This window comes from Canis lupus, chromosome 13 (genome assembly GCF_048164855.1).
Source record: "Canis lupus baileyi chromosome 13, mCanLup2.hap1, whole genome shotgun sequence".
In the NCBI taxonomy this organism is placed as follows: Eukaryota; Metazoa; Chordata; class Mammalia; order Carnivora; family Canidae; genus Canis; species Canis lupus.
The window spans coordinates 50570765-50580025 of NC_132850.1; the positions used below are offsets into that span (position 1 = coordinate 50570765).

The 9261-nt window shown below is 38.2% G+C and overlaps 1 pseudogene; it reads left to right on the forward strand.

The window, feature by feature from the left end:
- The first annotated feature begins 7413 nt into the window (after positions 1-7413).
- LOC140603077 (calmodulin-like) lies at positions 7414-8761 on the forward strand (annotated as a pseudogene).
- The last annotated feature ends 500 nt before the right edge of the window (positions 8762-9261 follow it).

Sequence of the window (9261 nt, forward strand, 5' to 3'; positions counted from 1 at the left end):
CTCTCTGTTAAGTAATAACAGAAATTCTATTCCCAGTTCTAATGTGTGTGGGTTTTCCTAGACCATCAAGCAGCTCTTGGATACCACCTGGGTGTCCTATAATTCTGGCACTACCTACTAGGGAATAGCATGAGACAGGAGGTACCAATGACTTCTCTTCCGGTTTAATTAATTTGCTAGAGCAGCTCACAGAATTCGGAGGAACATTTTCCTTACTAGATTACCAGTTTATTATGAAAGGATATAATTCAGGAACAGCCAGGTAGAAGAGATGCATAGAACAGGGTATGGGAAAAGGGCATGGAGCTACCATGCCCTCTCTGATCATGCCACTCTCTCCAAATCTCCATGTGTTCATCAACCTGGAAGATCTCTAAACCCAGTCCTTGTGGGGCTTTGTGGAAGCTTCATTGCAAAGGCGTGATTGGTTAAATCACTGATCATTGACAACTCATATAACCTCCCTCACTTCTCCCTTTCCTGGAGGTCAGTGAAAGGACTGAAAGTTTCAACCCTCTAATCATGTGATCCGCTTTACTGGCAACCATCCCTATCCTGTGGTGTGGTCCAAAAGATACCCATTAACATAACAAAATATAACTTTTCCTCTCTCTTCACGTGAAATTCCAAAGGTTTTAGGAGCTCTTTGCCAGAAGGAGGAAGACCAAATCTATATTTCTTATTATAAATTATAATGCCATTTCCCTAATAGAGTAAGGGAAATCTCCAAAGACTAAAAATGAAGAAGGAACTATAACCAGAGTGGTAATAATAGTTGACACACATACAAGATACATTTTAAATATATCTTGACTCACTTAATCCTAACAACAACCTTATGAGGTAGGTACTATTTTGGTAAAAAGAAACAGGTCCAAAATGGAGTCACTCATACTAAGCCCCATGCTATGTCTTGTGTAAACCAAGAGTTAATACCTAAACTAATTGCAGTTTCAGCCTCTCCCATGAATATCTTAAGCAGTCAGTCTGGAATTTCCTAGTCAGCACTACTGAGGCTATCCACCTGATAGACTGCTTTCATTCCCTAAAAGATGGTGACCTTGCCTGAAATAATCCACTCTTGTTCCCCTTCTGCCTCCCATTTCATACAGCTCCTGGGAGCTCCTTTATGTTTGCTAGATGAAATGGTGTCCAGTTTATGAACCATTGAAATGGATCAGTTAGATCTTTTAATTCACACAGTTGATTTTTTTTAACAGATTTGGTGGCAGAGATGGAATCCAAAGTGAACTTCTAGTAGCATTCAGAGACAATGAGAACCAGAAATGGTACCCTCAAATCCTTTGAGTTCTGTCTTTATCACTATTTCTGAGGGCCATGAGTAAGTTCCTCTCAGTTCTGAGCTCCCTTGTCTTTGCATCAAGCTCCTGATCTAATTGGCTTTCTGGTCAGTTCCATACTGGGAACTGCTGGTAGTTCAGGTTGCAATTATCATGTAATTGATGAAAACTTTCAGCCTTTGATTCTGTCCTAAGATCCAGGTGGGAACTGCTGGTGGGAGTTCACAGTTCCCCATTTATGTGGAACCCCACCCCCCACCCCCACCCCATCCCAGTTCCCAGTCCCTATTTGTTGAGGTATGCTGGCTCAATTCTTCCCACATTCCAACTTCCAAGGTGGGAATTGTTGGTGTTTGTACATGGGATCTTCTGTTGGCAAGAATGTATTAACATTTCTTGGTTACTGTCAGTATATTAAGGTGTACATGTTTGTCTTATTTTGTGTAGATAAAGGCCATTGCTAGTGGGAATCTTGGAAGCAGCCACAAAATTGGCAGGCACAGACCAAACATTTAAAAGCTGTGAGAGTGCTTACCACCAAACCCGAAGACCTCTGTGTTAGAATAAGTCGTTCATAGAATAGGCCAGATTGACACTGGGTCGTTCACCAACCTCAAGAAAATTTCCATGCAGTGAGATACTGTAAAACATCACACATTTTCCAATCCAGTGCCATATCCTTATCAGGTATTATATCCAAGAAACCCAAAGGTTTAGATAGATAGATCCTTAAAGAACCAAGTGTGCCACCTTCTTGCATACCTGATTATTTTATGTTTAAGTACTATATAGTCCCCAAAGTGATAAATATCTACAAAAGTGGCAAAATCTTACTAAAAACAAAACAATTACAATGACCATTATGCAGAACATTCCAATTAGACAATATCATCCATTTAAGAAGAGCAGTAGAAAGTAAGGGTTCTCAAGTTAAATGAACAGAATGATATACCAATTTTAATTGGTATGCAAAACTTTCAAAAAGACTGTGATTCCAAAATAACTTCATTAAAAAATTTGTTACAAAAGGCCAATGAAAAGCTAAGGATATGAGAGATATCTAAACCAAGATGGTAAGACTGACTGACATGATTCCTATTGAATCCTTCTATCCTTCCTTACCTGAGTACTCATGCTTTATTAACTCTTTGTCTGAATTGACTTTCCACTCTGAAGAGGCTACTAAACAGCTACCTTTAATAATAAAACTTCTTGAGATTACAGGAGATCCTCCTCATATCTTTTACTCCTGGTCAAATACCAAACTAAGGGCCATAGTTAAAGAATTTCCTAAGCCCAGGAAGGGTCCTCAAAAGTTTTCTGAAGAATTTAGAGTCATTATCAGGGCCTATGACTCTGGGCTGTGAGATCTTAATCAGTTTCTGCACATGCTAGGAAGACCTGGGGGAGTCCAAAAATGGATGCAGGAAGCAGGATGGTATAACCCAGAGGATGATATCTGAGAATCTTGACCTTCAACACGGTCCCCTCATGGACCAGAAAAAGCTCACAAAATAGCAACTGATCTTTAAAAGTCATTCCTAGAGTCTTACCTGCTCACATTGATTGGTCTATTATTCAAACATTCAAATAAAGGAATATGATGAATCTGTGGCAGACTGAAAAGCCCAAATGGGGGCTCTCTTCCTATGGCATTCCAGGTTCCATACAATAAGTGAGGTCACCCAATCTGCTCTAGCTGCTCTGTTTGTAAATGGATTATCTCCTCAGGTTAGTGGATTGATAAAAAAGCAACAAATAGGATGGGAGGTTACCAGTTTGAGTGAACTTGTGACATAGTTGAGTACTTTGAAAGGACTTTGGAACAAGACTAAAGTTCACCAAGCGTTAGAACAGCTCCCAGACTATGTGCCTAAAATAACACTTGGACCTCCCTCATTGCGCACATCTAAGGGTCAACCATCAAAATGATGGCCTAAGGGTCAATGTTTCATTTGCAATCAACTGGCACACTGGGGGAAAAGGTGTCTTCCGAGACTCCTACGCGAATTCTTCAACATCAACTCCGATGAAGTAGCTCTGTAGTCAGAAGCTGATAATCAGAACCTGATTTAAGTTGCAACTCAAGTCTTTGCGGCATTACAAATCTTTACAAAACTAGAAAAACAGCTTAGATTCAAAATCTTTTTATAACTAGTGAGTTCTGTACTGATTCATGGCAGTAATTCTAAAATGAAAGCTGCAAGGTCTCTCTCTCTCTCACTTCCCCCCCTCCATATGTGTGTGTGTGTGTGTGTGTGTGTGTGTGTGTGTGTGTATACACACATACATACACTGTAGATGTAAAGTAATTTTCTACCTCTGGATGGTATTGCCAAATTTAATTATTATAAGAGCTCTATTGAAGTGGCTTAAAGACAATTGTTTATACAAATTAAATTCTCAGAAATAGAATAGAAACTAACCCAAATGAATTTTGAGTTCACATAATCTAGGAAAATATATGATATTAAAGCTAATTTAAAGTTTATTGACTTAATTAAAATAGACATGTGTTCAGATTATCAACATTAAAAAATACAAATATACAATTTTTATTCTACATATGCTTGTGGGTTTTTTTAAGATTTTATTTATTCATGAGAGACACGGAGAGAGGCAAAGACATAGGCAGAGGGAGAAGCAGGCTCCTCATATGGAGCCTGACGTAGAACTTGATCCCAGGACTCCAGGATCACACCCTGAGCCAAAGGCAGATGCTTAACCACTGAGCCACTTAGGCGTCCCTCTACATATGCTTATTAAAGGTCAAAATGAGTTCATGTTATCTCACACAAAATTTGTCAATAAGAAAAATAGCTGAGGATGATAAATGGTTTTGTTTAATGTCTCATTAAGTTTTTATTAGGATAAAGATTTTTAAGTGAACTTTCAAGATACTTTCCCAAATCTTTTTGGTAATTTGAAACCTTAAATTATTGCTAAGTTAAATGATGAATTAAGTTAAATTCATTGAATATCCAGATCATTGTATGTATCTATTTCCAAATAAGATACTGAAACATTAATTACTGAACATAAGTTTATCCACTTTTTGCTTCCTTTTACAGTAGAACTAAAGGTATTTGTGCCTATGAATAAACATGCTCTATGCCCTGCTGAAAAATTTATTATGAGAAACCATATATTCCTAGAGATTATATAAGGTATTTATAAATTTGCAAACCCACACAATGTTAATGTAAAAGACAGTCCATGATTGTTTACTTCTTTTTTTTTTTAATATTTTATTTATTTATTTATTTGAGAGAGAGCATGAGCAGGGGAGCAGCAGAGAGAGAGGGACAAGATGCTCAACTGACTGAGCTATCCAGGTGCCCCAATTGTTTACTTCTTTTTTTTCCCACTAGGAATAAGGTTTCTAAGGGTTAAGAATTTTAATATACATAACTAAAACTAGTAGAAGTAAAGGAAACATATCTGTATGCAAGGAAAGTACGGTGCACTTTTTCAGTAAAAGAAAGTATGAGGAGGGTGCCTGGGTGGTTCATTTGGTTAGACAGCTGCCTTCAGCTTGGGTCATAATCTCAGGGTCCTGGGATTGAGCCCCATGTCAGGTTCCCTGCTCAGCGGGCAGTCTGCTTCTCTCTCTGCCTTCCCCCTCCCTTTTTCATTCTCTCTCTCTCTCAAATGGATAAATAAAATCTTAAAAAAGAAAAAAAAAGAAAGAAAGTACACGGAATGAAAAAATATTTTTATTGAGGGAAAAGAAAGTAATTTTGTTCTAAGAGAGGCTGGTTATTTCAGAATGGCAAAGAGGAAAACATAGGACAAACCATAGAAAGTTCATGGAAGAAAGAATTTTGAGATAGGAATTTTATATATGCCAAGCTGGGTAAGACTGCATGAATTTATTACAAGTGTTTAAAAAATAAGCTATAATCGGAGCACCTGGGTGCTGAGTTGATGGGGCAGCCAACTCAATTTTAGCTGAGGTCATGATCTCAGGGTCCTGGGATTGAACCACAGCATCAGGCTCTGTGCTCAGTGGAGAGTGCTTCAGGATTCTTTTTCTCCCTCTGTGCCTCCCCCTGCTTACTCTTTCTCTCTCTCAAATCAATAAATAAATTTTTTTTTAATTTTTCTTTTTCTTTTTTTTTTTTTTTTTTTTTATTTATGATAGTCACACACACAGATAGAGAGAGAGAGAGAGAGAGAGGCAGAGACACAGGCAGAGGGAGAAGCAGGCTCCATGCACCGGGAGCCCAACGTGGGATTCGATCCCGGGTCTCCAGGATCGCGCCCTGGGCCAAAGGCAGGCGCTAAACCGCTGCCACCCAGGGATCCCAATAAATAAATCTTAAAAAAAAAAAAAAAAAAAAGCTATAGGAGCACCTCGGTGGTTCAGTGGTTGAGCGTCTGCCTTCAGCTCAGAGCATGACCCCATGGTCCTAGGATCAAGTCCCACATTGGGCTCCCCCCAGGGAGCCTGCTTCTCCCTCTGCCTATGTTTCTGCCTCTCTCTGTGTGTGTCTCTCATGAATAAATAAATAAAATCTTTTAAAAAAAGCTTTATTATAAATGGTATACTATGTAAAACTAAATCTTAACATTCTTTCATCTGCTAAAAGGACAAACTTTCTTAGATTATTGGTCTGCTCTTAATAAGAAACTGCACAACTGTTTGACTTTCTGTATTTGCCAATGGAGTCGTTAATTGTCAGCATGGTTAAATGGATAACTAAATATTGTTTCACAGTGACTATGATCCTATTTGACCTTTTTTGAGATTTTTGACAAACTCCCCAACATCAAAGTCTAAATGAAGTCTTTTTGACTTCACACTAACTTTGGGATTTTTTAAGAGGATACATGGAACATCTAAAAAGACTTCCTCTCTCTTCTTACAAAAAGGAAGATGTTAAAGTACTTAGATATATTTGCCATGTTAAATTATAGGGGGAACATTGTCAAATGGGAAGTAATACTAAGCATTCTTTATGTTGTATTTATATAGGTCTAAGGTATAAATGTTCCAAAAATTGTGTGAAACTCCTGGCAATCTGATACGTCCTGATAGAATGTTGTCAATCATAATTCCAGTTAATATTATAAAATATTACGTGTCACAAAAATAACCAAGCTTCCTTATCAGCTCCATTATAATGAACTCTCATCAGATCTTTATAATGGGAATTTTGAAGTCTTTTGTTAGTTGCAGAAAATTACTGTTTTACTCTGATGCTTTGCGAAAGTAGAAGTGCTTCATCTTCAAGAACATTCGTGGAAAAGACTGGCAAACCCAAGGTTCTGATAACTTTATGATCATAAAACTGAACGAGGTAAGAATTTCCAGAACAAATAGAAAAAAACTGGACTCAAGCAGAACAAGAATAAATAAGATGGGATTGAGTGAACTGAGGAATATGATTGTAATTTTTATGACTTCTTGTTTGAAACAGCTCTGGTTAATGTGTTGCTTTTCCAGATTTGAGGAAACTTTAAGTTATCCATGACTCACAGCAATTTAGTAAAGTGTGCTATTGTAAACAAAGATGAAACATTTATTTTTTCTCTATACTTGCCCCCTTCAGAATTTAGAAACTCTTGAGCATTTTTTTTTTGCAGTAAACTTGTTATTTACACAAATTCAGTAAGAATCTAAACTTGGAAACATTAGTTATATTACCAAAGCTTTGATTGGAATGTCATATTTGAGATAGAAGGGCATAGACTCAGATATGATTAGACAGTTTTAAGGAACTAAAGTTGACTTTACAGAGCCAATAAGGCCCCTTAATAAAAATAGACTTGGTACCTTGCTTACAAGATTCCAACAAAGTAAGCTTAAGAAGTGCTTATATGGGGCCATGGTCCTGGGAGATTCATGGGTAATGGCACTGTTACTCACAGTCAGATGGTAGCACAGTGCTAAGCACACATTGCGCCTTAGCAACAGCAGTGGAGACACTCCTGCCATTATAACCCCCGTGCTGGTGCAACCACCTCGCTCCCTCTCTGTTCTTCCTCCCTTCACTCACACTGTAACTGATCAGCTGAAGGAAGGACAGATTGCTGACTTCAAGGAAATTTTCTCCCTATTAGACAAAGATGGCGACGGCACCATCACAACAAAGAACTTGGAACTCTCATGAAGTCACTGGGTCAGAACCCAAAAGAAGCAAAATTATAGGATATGACCAACAAGTTGGATGTTGATGGTAATGGCACCACTGACTTCCCAGAATTTTCGACTATGATGGCTAAAAGACATGAAAGATACAAACAATAAAGACAAGATTCATGAAACATTTTGAGTCTTTGACAAGGATGGCAATGGTTACATCAGTGCAGTAGAACTACATCACGTCATGACAAACTCAGGAGTAAAACTAACAGATGAAGAAGTAGATGAAATGATCAAAGAAGCAGATACTGTTGGAGATGGACGAGTCAACTATGAAGAATTTGTACAGATGGTGACTGCAAAATGAAGACCTACTTTCAACTCCTTCCCCCTACCCTTAGAAGAATCAAATTGAATATTTTACTTATCTCTAGAAAAAAAAAGTTATTTTCCTCATTCTATTTATGTATAGAAAAAAAAAAGTGCTTATATGGTCAATCACTATTCTTGCTGCACTTATGTAAATGATCAGACTAAGTCCAATGCAAACAACCTAACTTTGCTATGATTATCTTTGGAAAAAAGAAATGGAGATAATTGTAGAGAAAAAAATTTTGTTTGCACCTTTGTAGATATTAGATTCTAATTCTGTTAATTATCTTTGAGGTTTTATTTTATACCTTCAAATTGGATTGGATCCTGGATTTATTTTTTTTCACAGGTAGGCTCCATGCTCTGTGTGCAGCCCTTTGTGGGCCTCAAACTCACAACCCTGAGATCAAGACCTGAGCTGAGATCAAGAGTCAGATGTTTAACTGATTGTGCCATCAGGTGCCCTGGATCCTAAATTCTTCTAGCTTCTTCAAATATTTGGCTACAACTCTCCAAACTAACATTTACAATTTTTCCCCGCCCTTCTAATTTGAAATCACTAAGAACAAAGACTTCCCTTGAATTTCTTTGCAAGAGAATACCTTAGGTCCTCCTCACTACCTAGATGGTAGCCAAACTTTGGGGACTTGGGCACACATCTCACAGCTAAAGAAGCCTCTCCCTGACATTTTGTTGTGTGCAGACACTGGAGACCTTTAAATCAAATCGACTAGGAAGAAAAGTAGCTAACATTGGTGTAGACTGTTTCCACCCAAGACACTGGATCAAGACTTCATATTTTAACTAAACATGAAACACTTTCTTCTTCCCTTTCTTTCCTTTACTCTGGCACTGGCCTTGAAAGGTAATGCCATCATCTGTATCTCCCAGGCCATTACTAATGGGGCAATCTTTCCAACTGCCTCACCCATTTCCCTGTCTCTGGTTAAGAACCCTAAACCTAGGGAAACTTGTATCCAGGTTCTGGACAAAAAAATAATAATAATAAATTTAATTTTTAAAAAAGGGACACAGGGCAACCAGAATAGAACTGCCTATGTGGACTACAGGGCCTTAACATTTTACTGGCTTCCATGACTGTCACCTTTCTAGGCCTGACTCACAAATTCCAATGGGAATTATTAGGAGGCATTCATGATTCAGGATTGGTTTCCTTTATCAGGACCCTACTTCCCTGGTCAGTAGTGAGTACATATAAGATTATGATCAAGAATTTCTCTTTAGGGGATCCCTGGGTGGCTCAGCGGTTTGGCGCCTGCCTTTGGCCAGGGCACGATCCTGGAGCCCCAGGATCCAGTCCCACGTCAGGCTCCTGGCATGGAGCCTGCTTTTGCCTCTGCCTGTGTTTCTGCCTCTCTCTCTCTGTCTATCATGAATAAATAAATAAAAGAAAAAAAAAAGAATTTCTCTTTAACTCTTGAAATATTACAGAATCTGCTGCTAAAACTGTAGTTGTCCAACAAAAACCCTTTGACTCTC